The sequence below is a fragment of the Amphiura filiformis genome, chromosome 8 (genome assembly GCF_039555335.1).
Source record: "Amphiura filiformis chromosome 8, Afil_fr2py, whole genome shotgun sequence".
Classification (NCBI taxonomy): domain Eukaryota; kingdom Metazoa; phylum Echinodermata; class Ophiuroidea; order Amphilepidida; family Amphiuridae; genus Amphiura; species Amphiura filiformis.
In genome coordinates, this window is record NC_092635.1 from 9,469,903 (window position 1) to 9,488,003 (window position 18,101).

The window sequence follows — 18,101 nt, forward strand, 5'->3', positions numbered from 1 at the left end:
AAATATTTACTTAGACGAAAGCCTGAAGCTAGAAGATGATGATACCAAAAATTGATTGCATATTTCGAACTCTGACATGGTAGCTATTGGTTGAATTTTTTTTTATTTCATATTCCGGTGTACTTTTGTAATGTTTTCCTGACACTTATGTGAGCTCTGGAATTTGTCATTTTTGGCCATCGAATTTTGCCTCTTTTGTGCCTATAATTAACCAAAATCGCGGGAACCAATGTCGAAATGTCGCCCCAAATGTTTCTTAACCATTTTTGTAGAACACACCCGAGGAACACAAAGTAAAAGGGAGAACGCACGTCAAGGGTTAAATTGAGACCCGGCGGATTTCCTTTATAACTCAACATATTGCCATTTTGCTTTAGCCGCTCTTGTACGGTCGCACGGTAATCAGAGAAGATGAGAAACTTCTTTCTCATCTTCTCTGGTATAATTTAGGGGTGGGTTATAATAATACAACCGTGGGTCCGTGGTGATCAGATAAATTCAGATTCATTCGGGCTCCAGCTTATTTGAGGCAGGATTATCTCTTGGAACATTTTTTTATTGAAACTTCGGCCCAAAATCGGGCGCAAAATGATAAGGGGCCGCCCAAAACATATTTTTGTGTACGTATAGATATTCGATGTAACAAGTCTTTGTCATTTAATCTACACGTATTTCCATCCCGGGGGATTTCCATTCCATTAAATTCTTACGAATGTTTGAGTACGTGAATTACCAGACATTCTACTGATATTAATATTATCGCTTTTACGTCATTATAAAAATAAACATTCGTCAGAAGTTAGGTGATAGCCTACATGCAAGACATGGATGACTTTGAGAAATACTGTTCACATTATATATTATATTCATATTTGGTCAAAATGTTCCTCTGGTAAAATAATGTTAAAAAATGGATTCAATATAGGCCTATTATGTTATCCCCGGGGGGACTCAGTACAAATTACCATACGGGGACGTGCCGCAAACATGGGTAGCATTTTCAGCCTTCTGGTATATCAATGACCCCCTTTTCAATGCCTATTTTGGTATATGAATGGGTCCTTTTTTCAAAATGTTCTCGATTTTTTCGGAAAACAGCCCAATTTTTCCTTAATCTAGCAAAAATTTTCACAATTTTCCCAAATTTTTGGGAAAATTTGTAAAAACCAAGACAATTTTGGATAAATTCGGCCGAAAATTTTGATTTTTGGTATATCAATGGGTCAAAATTTCTTGAAAAATCGGTATATTTATGGGTCTACTTCCAAAATCTCAGCGGCACGTCCCTACCAAATCCAAACTTGAGTACCCCCCGGATGTTATCGGACACCTGTTGCAATGGAAACGGCGACGATCTTGAATTTAAAGGTAAAACTTTTGCGCACAGTCTTTGTTACACTTCCTGTGGTCCAAATTCCATGAAATTTCATATCTAGGTGCATGTACCGTGTAAGCCTAGCTCAGAGCTTCAAACTCAAATGAAGAGCTTTGTAATAAAAAGCCAATTAGGATTACGGGCTCGTTAAAGTCATTAGTAATTTTCCCGCCCAAAATTGTGGGTAAAGCCGAAATTATCACATTGAAAAAAATAATAGGAAAAACGTCTTCATTTGATTCATTAACTAAGTGTCCTCTACTACCCTGCAAAAATTCAATATATTCTGATGGTTGGAAGTCCTTCAAAACCTTCGCGCAAGGTGCCAAATCAAATCATCATTTTGCACTTGTGTGAAATCTGCATTAAAGTATAGAAACACTGATCTTTTAAATTTTAGCCATAATTGTGCAAATAACGGGTCATCGAATCGTAACTTTATTGACATAATTATTATTTTAGTCAAAAACACCAATAAATCAAAAAATCCTAATGATATCATATGTTTTATTGATTTTTATTCGTGAGGTGAGGCCCTTTGATGGCCGGTCCTACCCCCGGGTAAGGTGCTGGGGTAAAACTTTTATCACCAAAATTAGCGCAAAAGTTGCATCTACGATTAGTATTATGGTCTCAGGATTAACTTAGGAACACCTGATAACAAGGATGGATGACTACTATAATATAATTTTCTCTCGTTGATATGCTGTGGAGACTAGGCCTGGCATAAATAACTTTTAAAGTCACTTTTCCTTCAAACGAGAATTCTCACTCGTTTTCGGCAAAACATACTTCCTTTTTCTTACAAATCGAATAGCAGTTCTTAAAGACAATTTCGCCATAAAACAAAATCCGCAAAAAATCAAACCAATACTAGGGCCCTACTCTATAATCTTTTATGTCCACAAAGCCGCTCTCCGACCCAAATAACCACTATAATAGCGAAAATCCGAATTTTGACATTTTGCGTAATTTGCATTTAAAGTCTGATCATGCGCATGAGTTGGGACCCCTTTCGGTAATTTTGAAAATTACAATGGCTTTCATCTTGCAGGTAAGTAACATCTTGCTTGATTAGGCTTCTTTTCCTGAGCATTTTGACACCCTTTTAATGAAAATTGGTCAAGAAATGAGCTGGTGCTGCCCAAAATACCATTTTCAGGAAAAATGTATGCCTATTTGAAATGATGTTAATTTCTTTTTTTAAAGCTGTTTATTCCATTTGGTGTCTATTTATATGTATTTGAGGTCTGTTAATCCAAAAAGTGTGTTTTCATGACACATGGACCTTCCCGTTTCTTTAAAAAAAAAACTTTTAAAAGTGTGAAAATGGCTCCCTAGCTACCGGCTCCCTAGCTGCCACCACAATCACCAATTCATTAATTAACTAGAGCGGTTCTCGGGTTGCGCGGTTTTCGGCATACGCGGTTGGTGTGTAAGGTTGTTGGGTGATGGTATGGTAGTGGTTGTGTTTAGATGTGAGTTTCTTTTCAGAACCCTGTATGGGCGAAGCCTGGATGGTGGATGGGGAGTGTGGGGTGATTAAAGAAGGAAATAATATGGAAATGTAATAGGCCGCACAGCTGTGTAATGTTTATGTTTTACAAGATGCCCAGAGCACGGGTTGGGATATGGGATATCCCCTCGTGGTGTCGAGTTCACAACAGGTGTTGGTATTGCTTTACCAAACAACCCGAGCCGTGTGTTGGAAGTTTTTGTATGCATAGACAGTTTCCTAGCAATGTAGACTGTACCCACCAAGTTTCATGCCCATACGACAGATTTTAGTCATTTGACCTCAGATGACCCCTAAGTGACCTTGGATTACCCCCAAAATGACCTTCCAAACATTTGACTCTTAATGTTGAGTGTACTCACCAAATTTCATGCTGTTATGTCAGTTTTTAGTAATTTGACATCAGATGACCCCTGGGTGACCTCGGATGACACCGAAATGACCTTCCAATAATTTGACTCTAAATGTTGACTATACCCACCAAGTTTCGTGCCCATATAACAGTTTTAGTAATTTGACCTCAGATGCCCCTGGGTGACCTCGGATGACCCCGAAATGACCTTCCAAAAATTTTACTCTTAAGTGTTGACTATACCCACCAAGTTTCGTGCCCATATGACAGTTTTTAGTCATTTGACCTCAGATGAACCCTGGGTGACCTTGGATGACCCCGAAATCTATTCAGCTCTGTAAGAACATCAACTACAAATACAACTGACCAAGTTTAGGCGATACACCATGTTGTTAAAACCCCTGTAGACCCTATAAGGAACAAACCAAAATATCGATGACGTCCTATAAACGTAACTAGTTTCATTTCTCAGCCGACCCCCTCCCTCCCTGCCAGAAACGTAATAATGAAATGTTGAACATTTTGACATAATGATAATAATGACACATTCTTCAGTACGATGGTTTTGTACAAACGTAATCGAGTATTTTTACCCCCTCACCCCTAAACGAAACTCGTTTATAGGACGTCATTGATCTTTTGGTTTGTTCCCTAATACTCGGCATCATCGCACATGTTGACTTCCAAACTTCATCACAACATAAACTTCGACAATGATCCATTCATACTGTCCCATTTATTGATACCTTCTGTTTGTATCAATTGCCAGTGAGCAAAATACACGTGCTCTGTTCACTATACACAGCAAGGTATATGTAGATATGTGCACGATATTACAACCTCTACCTTGCTGCATTTGATTTGCAGTTCTGACATCTGGCCTGCGCCGGTTTAACAACCCGGTCAAACCTTTGGAGCGGGGCTAGACAGGGATGACAGAATGCTGTGTCGTCATTAAAGGAGGATTTCGTGATCCTAGCATCCTCTTTTTATGACATTTCTCAGTAGATATCCACGAAAAAAGCTTATTTCCAAAATTTCAGTTGATTCCGATTTTGCGTTTGCGAGTTATGCATGATTATGTGTATTACACTGCTCCATAGACAATGTGTTGTAATTTCGTTCTGGTGCACCAGAACGAAATTCAAATTAACGATATTTTTTGCTAAACGAATTAATCTGCAAGAAATATTTTGTACATAAACATTATGTAGCCAGAGTATTCCAGTGATATAAAAATCTCAACTTTTTTGAGAAAATTAGGGGATGAGGCTGTGGACCACGAAATGCCCCTTTAATTAAATAAAATGTATTACTTTTGGTAAACAAGGGTTGTCTGAGAAGAAAAAATGTGGAAAGGTGAAAAGCAAAATGAAAAAAAAGAGAAGAAAAACAGAAGGGGAAAATGGGGAGAAACAGGAGGGAAATTATGATTTCCTTTCTCCATGCTCAAAATTAAATGTTGAGATTAAAGTTTTCATTTTTCGTTGGAAAGGGTGTGCCCGAGTGATTGCGTATTAAAACAAACGTTAACAAACAAAAACAAAATTCCCTAAATTGTTATGCCAAAAAAAATTTAATCTTGTAAATTTTTGGCTCTATATGTAAAGTTTGGAAGGAATTTTGTTTCTCAAAAAAGAAAAAAAATCTGGTGTCATAATAAGTCAAAAGATGTATGTTTTATACAGTAAATGAAGTAAAAATTATGATGCGCAGTGATTATGCCACGTTATTAAATTTCTAATCTTAATATTTCGTCTTTTTGTCAAAATTCAGTATGTGATAGCTGATTTATTGCTCAACCACACCAAGTATTTAGTTTTGTTTAGTTGTGGCGTTAAAATACCCAAACAATTAAGTTTCTGACGATACAGTTCTTTCAGGGACACCCTGTATATATATAGCATGTTTGTACTACAGTATCGATTTTATTGAAGGTCACTGGTAAACAAACACTTGATAGTCTGTGCCTCGGGCCAGACTGTATGTAACTATCACGATGTTTGTTTGGATCGCCCGACACAAATTGGCTGTGTAGGAGACTAGGTCTGTGCAAACAAATTAACGACTTTATAGCGAACGCGAGTGTTTCAAAAAGCAGCACAAAAGCAAACAAAAATACACCCATTGCCCGCTATTTACCGCACGAAATGAACGACTCTAATCATGTACCGCACGAAATGAACGACTCTAATCAGCTGCGGCAATTCCCCAATGGTGGATAGGCCTATACTATACACGTATTCTTATTCGTGCATTTGACGGACTTGGGTGTTTTTGTTTTTGTTAAATATCTCCTCTCCTGAACACATATTATTATAGAAAATCTATCTACTTCTTCATTCGATTACATACTATATACCCTGCAACTTTCAATCTACACAGTGGCTAGATAAACCCTTAAACGTGCGAACAAATATTGCAAAACAAAATTAAAGTATGGCTCTCCGCCTATGGCTCCGCCCACTCCGCCTATGGCTCCGCCCATACAATTAATCCTAATTAAAACTGAAACGATATGAACCAGTTTTAGTTATTGGCATGGAAAGAGTATAGATTACGCTTTAAAATGACACCAAATTTATTATTGTATGACAAGTATTATGGAAATTATGACATCATAAACATGAAAAGTGTTACTCCACTGCACCGCCAATCCCAACTCGTTGGCATTACTCAGTAAGTTGATAAGTCGTTGCGTCAACTTTCCGAGTAATGCCAACGCGTACAATTGTGAGAAACGCTGACTCGATATCATTATGTTGGTCGCACTCATTTGCACTTACTGTATTGAGTTGTTACAACTCAGAAAATGAAACTAGGTTAGCATAATTTTCTAGAGGTGTGCTATAGTATACAAACTTTTGAATATTGCTAATTGTGCAGAAAATGATCAAATTACGTGAATTAAGTAACAAAGTACCATATTGGAATAACTCAAAACAATAAGTACCAGTAACTTAATATGAACGAGTTACATCTACTTACATGTTGAGTTACAATAACTCAACTAATTGGTTCTTTGAACCTTGTTTATTTTTCTAAGTTCCCTGAACTTGAATTCAGAAATTGGCATTACTTAAAAAGTTGATGCAACGACTCACATCAACTCTTTAAGTAATGCCAACAAAGTTGATTAGTTGACGGAACTTTTGAGCTTTTCAGCATTTTTAAGTTCGGATAACTAAAATGAATTTTGTTTTGGCAACTTTTACACTATTTTTAAGTTGTCCAAACTTACTCCTTTTGAATTGCGCCAACAAGGCGAACAAGTCATTTCTATGAGTGTGGCGTGCGCAGGAGTATCTAAAAACACTGAATTTAAAAAAATTGTTAAAATTATTTAACTTAGGCCTACAAGTTGTGAAAGGGTCAAATAACTTGTAAGAATTGTTAATCACAACAAACTAGTCAAAGTTTTAGACAAATTGCACCTTTAAATAACTTAGTTCTAGAAAAATGTTAAAACGTGCCTCTCAAAAACAATAAAATACATAAGAAATTCAACGCATGTTAAAAGTATAGGAAAATTGGTAATTTCGTCAAATTTTGCGTGAATGAATTTCACTTTACTTGGGCAACGGATTTCAATGCAACAAAAAGCATTGATTTCACCTGCGGAAACTTTCAAATTATCTTGTTTCAACAAATTTGTATCGTAGGCCTATGTGGCAAAAAGTAGAATTTTGCTCCATTTTGTTGATTCTTTTCACCAGATTATCCTTTTTTTTAAATTTCACCCAGTCTCATGGGGCAGTTCATTACCGGAAGGCACATTTAAGGGGACACGCAGGATCACTCAAAGTCGGAAATTTTAGACATTGTCGTTAGAACACAAATATGCATTTACGTCAATTTTGATATTTAAGGTAAGTTGTCATGGCGGACCAAAAAAAATGGCATGGAAAATCAATTTTGGCGCTTTTCTCAAGAAGTGCTAATTTTGGCGTAAATCTGCCGTGCTAGTTGGATTCCTAGTGTCATGTCCGTCTTGAAAATGTATACTTTATGTACTTATCATCATTACTTTTAAAGATACAATACAAAACAATGTCTACAATTTCCCACTTTGAGTGATCCTGCGTGCCACCTTAAATGCGCCAGAATAGAATAAGTTTTATCATGTTTATAATACATTTTATATTGTATACACGTTACTTCACTAAAGAAAAAGAATCAAAACTAATCACATTGAATTGTGCAATATCTTTTGTGTGTGATGAAATAATTATTAGCACCGATGAATATGAACACGAGAAACGAATATTTTACAACTTTCCATAAAAATTATAAGTCAGAAGAAAGAGATTTCATCGTCACAGAGAACCAGCTGATGCTGATATCCAGGGTCGGTTTATTTTGATATTGGTATTACCATGATTACATGTAGCCTACGAACTAGCGCCTCTTCTCTGGTGAGAAACACAAGGTTGTATGACGCTGAAGGACAAACTGTCCTGTCCCCTTAAAAGCATATGCTTTCTGAAATAATTGAGACTAAAAGAAAGACATTTTGTTTTGTCAAAGCAACCTTTAGGCCTACGCATTCTTAAACAATTCACGGATTGCACAAATATTGTCAAAATCTGAAAGATCTAAATAACTCCACTGGATCAATAAATCGGTTTAATTATCTAGCAAATACTGTCTGTGATCATGGTGATGGTTTCCACCACGCTTGATTAGGCATTTGTCTTTCCACAAAATGCTAATGCTAGTGCTATCTACAGTAGATAACAAACATTTTATCCACTCTTTCAAAGTAAAGCTAATTAACTCCCGAACATCTTTGACCTGTATTTGAAATCATCAGTGCAAATAGATGAAATTTGATATTCCCTGGTAATTTCCATATTTTGATCAATATTTTGACAAATGATTTTAAATCTTACCTTGAATGAACATTATGAACCTTAAAAGTACAAACCTAATATGGAATGAACGTGAACACAATCATGAGCTTGAAATGTTATTTACATTATATACATTATTGTTTACAGCTGCTCAAAATTCATTCTCTATCATCATCATTATCACAGTGTCCTCTTATAGTCTTAGTTATGAATACTTTGTTCATAACCTTAGACGTATAGTAGACGTCAGAGTCCGGGTGCAGCAATCGCGTACATGCAGTCTCGGTGATATTGTACGCCGGTTGCAACGGACTTTCCTGACGACTCATCAATTCAGAACACCAAAATTGTTCAGAAATCTACATACATTTTTTACATGTTTTAAGACCTGAAGGATCCAAGTTAAAAAACGGGAATTGTTTCTTGTCACAGAGCGTCATGTAACATGTTTAGAGTGTCATATACTCTCTCTGAAGGATCCAAGTTAAAAAAAAAGGAAATTGTTTCTTATCACAGAGCGTCAAGTAACATGTTTAGAGACAGTGTTATATATAGCCGATATACAGTAAGCCAAATAATTAAGTTACCAGTTACGTTCACCCCCTGTATATCCTAAACAAAGGCACATATGTCATAATTGGCACCAGCAGCCAATAGCTGCATCTTTTAGCTCGAATTTAAGACCTCATTCGTTGAAATTGTTCAAGAAATAAAGACACGACGATCCAAAAACCCAAGGAAGTTTTAAGTTTAAAAGTTGCAGTTTGTCACATTGCATGCCCTATTGATGTTGATTTGTGAAGCGTTCGCGAACAGGAGAACTTGCGCCGTGCTTCCATTGATTAGCACGACAAACTAGCGTCATGCTTTCATTGATTAGAACACAAAAGTGCAACTTTTTATTTTATATCTACATTAGGTTTTGGATCACCGTTTCTTTAATTCTAAACCAATTTCAACAAATAAGGTCTTTTACAAATAAGGTCTTTTAGCTGTGAAAAATCACAGCTAAAGAGTACAGGCAATTGGCTGATTGTTTTAATTTTGACACATTTGTCTTTATTTAGGATATACAGGGGTGAACACAACTGCTACCTTAATTCTTTTGCTTACTGTATAATACGCCGTTTCCACCACCATGACCACGCTTGATTGGGCATTCTTCTTCCGCAAAACGCTATATATCTGTTTGCGTGCTATCTACAGTAGATAGTAAAAATTCTGGCACGCTTTCAAAATTTTCTTTTATGAAAGTCCATGTGTTATTTCTGATGTAGCTGATATGCAAGCCACAAGATCTTTTTAGTGGATCAAATGGGACGAAATTTCACGAAACATCTGCAGTTTTATATACGCAGTATCCTTTTATTTGCTCAGAATCTTATGGACGTCAGACTCCGCCGCAATCGCGTACGTCGTCATCAGTGGTCCTGGTGCATATTGCTTGCATGGACTTTTGTGTTAAGCACGATAAGGACAACTCGTTATGTTGGTTTATTTGTTGTTTCTTTCATTTTCATGATAGTCTCAAAGACAGAACTTAATGATGTTAGTTATATAGTGTTTACAGCGGTACACGTTAAATGTTTTTTATAGGACAGCCTATTCTAATGTTTTTGTTCATGTTTTCCGTATAAACAAACCCTCTGCATTTACTCACGATATATTTGCTAACGGCGAAAACCTGGCGCTGGTTTTGTAGTAACTGACCCTGACCCCGACACTGATGAAACATTGGTAGTCGAAGTTGTTCCTCGTGGTGGTGGTGGTGGATTGTTGCGTTCGGTCACAGATCCTGGTTCAGTAGTATGAACAACAGCTCCTTTATATCTATCGCACGTCAAAATACGTTTGTACCCGTCACGAAAATTTTTATTGGTAAGCACATACAAAATACAGTTTATAGAACTATTCATATGCGCAAAGATAAGAGCTACCGCGTAAATTGAATGGCTCCAAACATAGTCCCTGTCAAACATAATGATAACTGCGTATGGACTCCACATGATCAGAAATACGCACCAAATAGTAAAGGTTGAACGAACAATGCGCATTTCGGTGATGCTTGCAATGCGTGCACCTTTTGTCTGATTTGGGTTTGCTCTTGCCAAACTTCGCTTCAAATTGTTACTTGCGTTTTTGGTGAAAATAAAGATGCTTAGGTAAGATATTCCTGACACCACCCATGGTGTGATGAATCCAACAAGAAAGAAGAATAACGAATAACCATACGTTTCTTGGCTCTGAACATAAGTGCATAACATAAATCTATCCGAAAATGTATGATTACCCCATCCTAAATCACTTGGTAGATCGATTAAAAAACAAAATAACCAAAAACCCACAACCATACAAGGAACTGTGCGTTTGTTATAAATCTTGTGGTAGTAACTATAACGGCAAATTTTGACGTAGCGGTTTATACTGATGGCAGCGATGTTTAAGACCGAACTGATACAACTGATGATGCAGACGGAACCAAGAAATTTACAGAGCCGTGGTCGTGATATCAAACTGTGACCATTTGTAAGCAGAGAAGAAATTCCAGATGAATTCACAGCAAAAGACACCAACAAATCGGATACTGCTAAATTGACGATAAAAGTGTTTGATAAAGTACGGAGTGGTTTGTGATAAATAACGGACCCGATCACGAGCAAGTTTCCAAATATTCCAGAAATCGTCATCAAGATGGTCACAATAAATATAACATCGTTACGTAATGTGCTGTTGTTGGTAGCAGAATCTAAATGATCAAAATCTGTTGGATTAGTCGTCATTGTGTTGTTTTATTTTGAAACCAAGTTGAATATTCTCTTATTTCTGCAACTGTAGAGTCTTCACATAAACTGTCCAGACGATTTCCCTGACCATCTCATACCACACCCCTTCCAGTACTAAGCTACAACCAGATAACGAACAGCTGCATTTACATTTTCAATTAGCCTACTCGATATAACTCTCCAGACTCCAAGCATGCCAGAAATATGCCTAATCATCAAAACATGGAGAAATTTGCTACAAAGGTCGTCGTTAAATCGAATTTAAATTAATTTGCCTATACGCCAGTCTTATTATGACTTTGTTATCTGGGGACGTTTGTTTTTAAAGGTGCAGTCCATCGGAGTTAATGCGGATCAGGTCATACATGCCAAGTATATATATTCTGCTGTGTTAAATTGAATTTCTTGAGAAAACACGTACACACTCTTTTTGGCCTTTTTATTGTAAATTGTGTTTCGTAATTAAATAGTCAAGTACAAACGGAAATTCTATTTGAATTCTAGGTGGATCATAACACTGCCCTCTAACGCATCATATCGGAGAGTATCCCATGCTAACCCTTGTGAGTAACTTGGGGGCAGTGTTGTGGTCCACCTAGAATTCAATTTCCGTTTCTTAATAAAAACAGTTGAAAGACTTTGCAGTATGTTCAAAAACGAGTCAACATAGAGAGCTATTTAATAAATATGAAAGAAATTACAAAAAGAAATAAACAAAACAAAAGGGGTAAAGAGTTCATTTTCCCAGAAATACCCTAACACCGCTGAATATAATATTAATAGCCTACTAGGCATGGAACAATTTTAATACAGAAAGAGCATTTAGACTGGACCTAACCTGAATTAACTCCAATGGACTGCACGTAAAAATTAATTTCAAAGTATCGTTAATTTTTCAAGTTTTCAAAATCCAGCCGGGAAAAGTAGATAATATTGAAGCGCTATCAATAATGTCCTTGGCCGATAGTGCCCACGAGTGTGTTGATTTGACGTTTTAATTCCAATCAATATAGTGGTGAAAATAATGAGAAGAAAATAATAATGCAATTACTAACAATACTAATTGACCTTGAGGAGAAAGACAGCTATCAGTAATTCCACCAGGGATATGCGTATGGGACTAAAGAGAAATATTATTCCCCTTTTTACCCCATTTAAACATGGGGAAGACAAGCGCCTCAAATTGACACGCTTTGACTTAATGGAGTTGACCATTCAACCATTCGCTTAACTAAGTCATAAGGCATATTATAAAACGTAGGCCTATATCATTGTTATTTACATTAGATTAATGAATGTGAAATGAAATGAGAACGTTTCCATTTTTGGCGAGTATTTTAGTGTTTTATAGAGATTGGACTGCTTTGCTGTGGTGCCATATCGTTGTATGTCACTGTTTGCTTTGATTGTAAACAAAATGATCAGCATAATTATCTAGTGTTATATTTATCGGTCTTTACTTTTTATAGAATAATTTAGAAAATTAATTGGGGAGGTTATTATTAAGGAAACGATGCATGAAGATTGTAGTTTGAACTTTGTTGATGTCAAATACGTTTAGAGTTTTTAAGTTGTGAAATATATTTTTAGTGTGAGAGGAATATTCTGAACTAGTGCAAAATCTGCAAATTATACGAATTGCTCTTTTTTTGTAGTTTGAATAACTTGTCTAGCTTGATTGAGTTATTTGAAGCCCATGGGCAGTGATTATGATCAAAAATATGGTTTGAGATAGCCCAGGCAATATTGCTATACCGTATGATATCTAAGGGAGAATTAGGTGTAAAAATGATGTTTGATGGAAATGTATAACGAAGCCTTTTGAGGATGCCAATACTTCTTGAAATCTGATTGGCGATCTTAGTGATGTAATTTTTCCAGTTAAGATTCTTGTCGATAATGACATAAAGGAATTTAATATCATCTGTGGGGTTGATGATCGTGCCGTCAATTTGTGGATGCTCTGGTTTTCTTTCTTCGTTGTGAAAAGTGAATATGATTAGTTTTACTGACGTTAAGTTTATTTGCTTAAAACCAGTTTGAGACATGGGTGATCTCATTATTGAAAGTGCTTGTAAGAGTATTTAAGGGATCTGGAATGAGCGTTTTGAGCGCTTCGACAGTATTTTTTGAGGGACATGAGAGCAAATCAGACATATCGAATTGCATTCTGAATACGAAGAATGTCTTTCTGATATCAAATAATTTTCATTTTTTGAAATTCACGATATATAGGCTAATACAAATTTTATGACAAATTATTAAAATTTGATATTTTTCACATTTTGATATATAACAGTCCTCGAAGTAAATTGTATAAATCTAATGATATGTTCTTAAAGTGTATGTAGCTGGGAGGAAAAGCCGACGATCAATTGAAAATTTTGACCTTTCATATTGAAGATATGGATTTTTTCCCAAAAGACCTAATTTCTTTTGGTGTTTTGGGAAAAAAATCCATATCTTCAATACGAAAGATCAACATTTTCAATTGATCGTCGGCTTTTCATCCCACCTACATATACTTTCAGTATAAATCATCAGATTTATAAAGTTTACTTCGAGTACTGTTAAATATCAAAAATATCAATTTTTAATCATTTGCCATAAAATGTGTATTACAATGCGAATTTCAAAAACAAATCAAAATTATTTGATATCAGAAAGACATTCTTCGTATTCAGAATGCAATTCGATATGTCTGATGTGCTCTAATGTCCCACAATAAATATTGTCCAAACGTTCATACCCCTTCCCTTAAGAGAAAGTTTATTTGCTTAAAACCAGTTTGAGACATGGGTGATCTCATTATTGAAAGTGTTTGTAAGAGCATTTAAGTGAGGATCAGAAAGAAACATGTTGGTATCGTCAGCAAAGAGGACAAAGGAGAGTTGATATGAAGAATGGGGGATATCGTTAACATAACAGAAAAGGTAAAGAGACGTGAATAGAACAGAGGGCCGAGAATAGAACAAAGGACAGAGAATAGAAGCAAAGGGCCGAGAACATAGCAGGGTGGCGCCACTTGCACACATGCATTGGCATTAGTCAGTGTCTCTAGGGTATTAACATATTTGGGTCAAAGATCAGTAAGGGGTCACTTCTGGTCCAAGACGAAATATATTCAAAATGCGTCTTCTACCACAAACAACAACAGCAGGTTGGCGCGACTTGCACACATGCATTGACAATAGTCAGTGCCTGTACAGATTGTACAGGTTGTAAATATTTGGGGTCAAAGGTCATTAAGGGGTCACTTTCGGTCCGAGTCAAAATGCCTTCAAAATGCTACTTCTACCACAAACAAACATTATAGCAAGGTGACACCACTTGCACACATGCATATTAACATTAGCCAGTGTCTATAAGGTGTTTACAGATTGGGGTCAAATGTTATTAAATGTTCACTTCCGGTCAGAGGCGAAATACCAACAAAATGCTTCTTCTGCTTCATTGACATTAACCTTATGGGTTGGTCACAAATTTGTGTGTCTATATGTAGTTTTGAATTAGTGTTTGTTTGTTTGTTTGTTTCAATTAATGTTGCAATTGCAAGTAATAACAAAATTTAAATTGGACGGAAATCGAATATTATGGCTTTAACTTTATAACTATTAATTGATGATATTCATTTTATATAATCTACTGTCATGATGATACAAGAAGTATAGCATTTGAGATTTTTCATCAGGTGGTAAAAGTTACTCGTGAACTCCCACTGCTCTCAAAACAGTGCCGTAAATGTTGAATGATAAAAGGTAGTTATTATTGCTCACCCCACGTCCCCCACGCGCGCGTACACGCCATACCCACTATACACTCTGATGTTACTTTGCAATGAAGCTTATAACTCGGCAGTAAGAAACTCAAGAATTGTATTCTTACATGCAAATAATAAAGCCAACAAAGAACCTTATAATTTTTAAAATCCAGTCCATCAAAATTAACCAAAATTACACACAGGATTGCCTCAATACTCTATTTGAAACATATGTCAGTAACCAAGCAGTTGTCCAACTGACATAACAGCAAAATGCACTGATATGGGTCAGCTTCCTGGACCACATTCCCAGCCCAATAACTGACCCATCATCATCAGTCGGCTGCGAAGCAGGCGACTGCAAGCTTTCTTTAACTATTGCGATTGAAATTGTTTGGCCGCAGCATCCCTTCAGTATCTCCCAGGAGGTGCTGGACATACTGTAAGTACAGTGTGCGCGGCCGTCCCAGTTTCCTCTTCCCACGTGGTGGCATATTCTTTAACAGGCTCGTCGTCTTCAAGACGCAGTATATGGCCGAGAAATTTAAGTTGATGAATCTTGACTCTGGCAACCAGTGGAGTGGTGTTGGTCAGATTGTAAATGGTTTCATTCGGGATCCGATCCACACGCTTGATGTTTAACATGACTCTGTAGCAAGATGTTGCAAAGGCATTGATCCCGGGCATTGATCTTGGCACACACACTCATAGAAATGACTTGTTCGCCTTGTTGGCGCAATTCAAAAGGAGTAAGTTTGGACAACTCAAAAATAGTGTAAAAGTTGCCAAAACAAAATTCATTTTAGTTATCCGAAGTTCCGTCAACTAATCAACTTTGTTTGCATTACTTAAAAAGTTGATGTAAGTCGTTGCGTCAACTTTTTAAGTAATGCCAACTTCTGAATTCAAGTTCAGGGAACTTAGAAAAATAAACAAGGTCAAAGAACCAATTGGTTGAGTTATTGTAACTCAACATGTAAGTTGATGTAACTCGTTCATATTAAGTTACTGGTACTTATTGTTTTGAGTTATTCCAATTTGGTACTTTGTTACAGGAAAAAACATGTTGCCAAACATCTAGTCCTGTATGGGGTGTTTTATGGGTCTTTTTCAAAATGGCCTCCAAAACATCAAAAATGCATGAAATATGCTACAGGGTGAATAAAAAAGTGCAATAGAGAAAAGAATCCATTTTCATTTAAGAACCGAGCTGAACCTTTTAGGTTTTAAAACATTTTATAAATAACATATCCATTAGTGATCTTGTGTGAAAAAAAAATCAAGGAATTACCATTTACCGTTTTGTTTTTATGACACATTTTATGGCGATACCCAATTTTACTGTTTGTCCAAGAGACATCTAAAATTCACAGTGGATTTCACCCTCTAGAGGGCATACTAACTGATTTTCGACTAATGTAGCATGCGGTTGGCGTTCCCGTATCACGTCTCACGTAAATTTTACAATATCTCTATTACCGGTAATCATGGTAATAATCACTTATTAAAGGTAATAAGTGACTTATGTCCGACCTTGTGAACACGACTTGGATTTACTATACAGACATTGAAAGACTCATCCTTCAACAATACAGTGACAATAGGTTTATCCTAAATATTTTGAAAGAAATTTCATAACTTAATTAATACATCGCTGAGCTAATTAGCGAGTGGTTTTTAGCCAATGACTGGTTTTTAACCAATCGCTCACCGAGCGCAGAGTATAAGTATAACCTTATTTTTAGAAGCTACTATCAAGGTACTCTTAAGGTTTCCCCCGGATAGTCTGTGGCCTAGTCTAAGAAAGAGCCCCTTTGACCATGCGCAAAAAATAATGGATGTACATATTCTAGATACATCAGGAACACGTTTAAATGTGATGCGTAGATATCTCAAAAGTTACCGTCATATTGGAAAGATTTACGAAAGAATAGTTTGTAAAGTATTTTTTTTTTTTGTAATTGGGAATCGGGAACATTTTACCAAATCAATGTTTTTACCTATCGGCATTATAACACATGAATCGTACCTGTGCCTGGGTGACCTAATCTGCTTAACCTTAAACGTTTGCTCTATGAACATGATAAACTCTAACAATCCTGCAATATGGCACATATGGTATATAAATTTACCTATATAGGACACACGTTCTTGATCGTTACGTTATTTCTAATTAACAGCAGCAGGGAAAGTGAATCACGGAAGAGCGAGAGGAATTACATGTATCCTAGGTCTGGACTGGACATTATGTTGAGCATACAATGAATTATGTAGTAAATCGAAAGAATATGCCCATGACGGTGATTGTTGAGGTATTATAATTATGCTTTATCGAATTAGACCGTCGACCAGATAGTATTCTCCAGTGTGATTCCAGTCACTCCACATTGAAATCAAACTAGCGTGTTTGCGGAGGAAACTAAAACTGTAGTTGACGAACACGCAGTGCGATACAAAATGGTGTATCTACGCTGAGACGAATATTCGTCTCAGATCTACCACTCGACCCGGCACCGCTCGTATGAACTTGAACTCTCACCCTCCTGACAGCAGTAATAATTCGCCGTAGAAGTAGTTACGTAACCGGATTAAATACCATACTATGATAGCAATAGGAGTACACTATCTTTGAATATATCGCCCTGCACTATAAGCACCAAAATTCAATTGGAAGAAGTTGCAAGATCCTGATACAAAGGAGGAGTTTCAGCTGGAACTAACAAACAGATTCCAGGTCTTGAGCATGGATGATGCCACACCCATCTCTGATAGGTATGAGACCTTTGAGACAGCAGTTCGTGAAGTTGCTGAGGAAGTTGTTGGAAAGCAAAAGCCATGCGGACTGCCAAGTTGGGTATCAGATGCAACCATCAGACTTAAACTTGAAAGGGATGAGGCCAAAAGCGGTACTCCATTTCAAAGTATCGTCAATCTAGAGAAAGATGGAGGAACTTGAACACCAGCCTTAACAACTCCTATAAATCTGATGAGCTTGCTACACTCAATAAGCAGCTGGAAGACCTGAAACTGGCCGATGCAATGGGGAATTACACCACCACCTGGAAAATCATTCACTCGCTTTCTGGGAAGAACTCAAGGAAAGGGGTAAAAGTCAAACAGAGAGATGGATCAGCCCCAACCAGTGATCATGAACTGCTTGAGGAATGGAAGGAATATTTCAGCTCACTCCTTAACAATGACAGTAGCACAGCAGCTTCAGAACTTCCTGCACCAGTTGTTGAAGATCTTCCTATTATCACTGAGCCCCCAACTAGTGAAGAAGTAGTTGAAGCAATAGCAGCCATGAAGACCAACAAGGCAGCAACATTGGACTGTGATATAACTGCTGAAGCACTTCAGGGAGGAGGGGATAGCATGATTGATATGATTCTCAAATTCTGTATGGAAGTATTCTCAACGCTGACACCGCCACGTCAGTGGGTCACAAATGTTATCATTCCT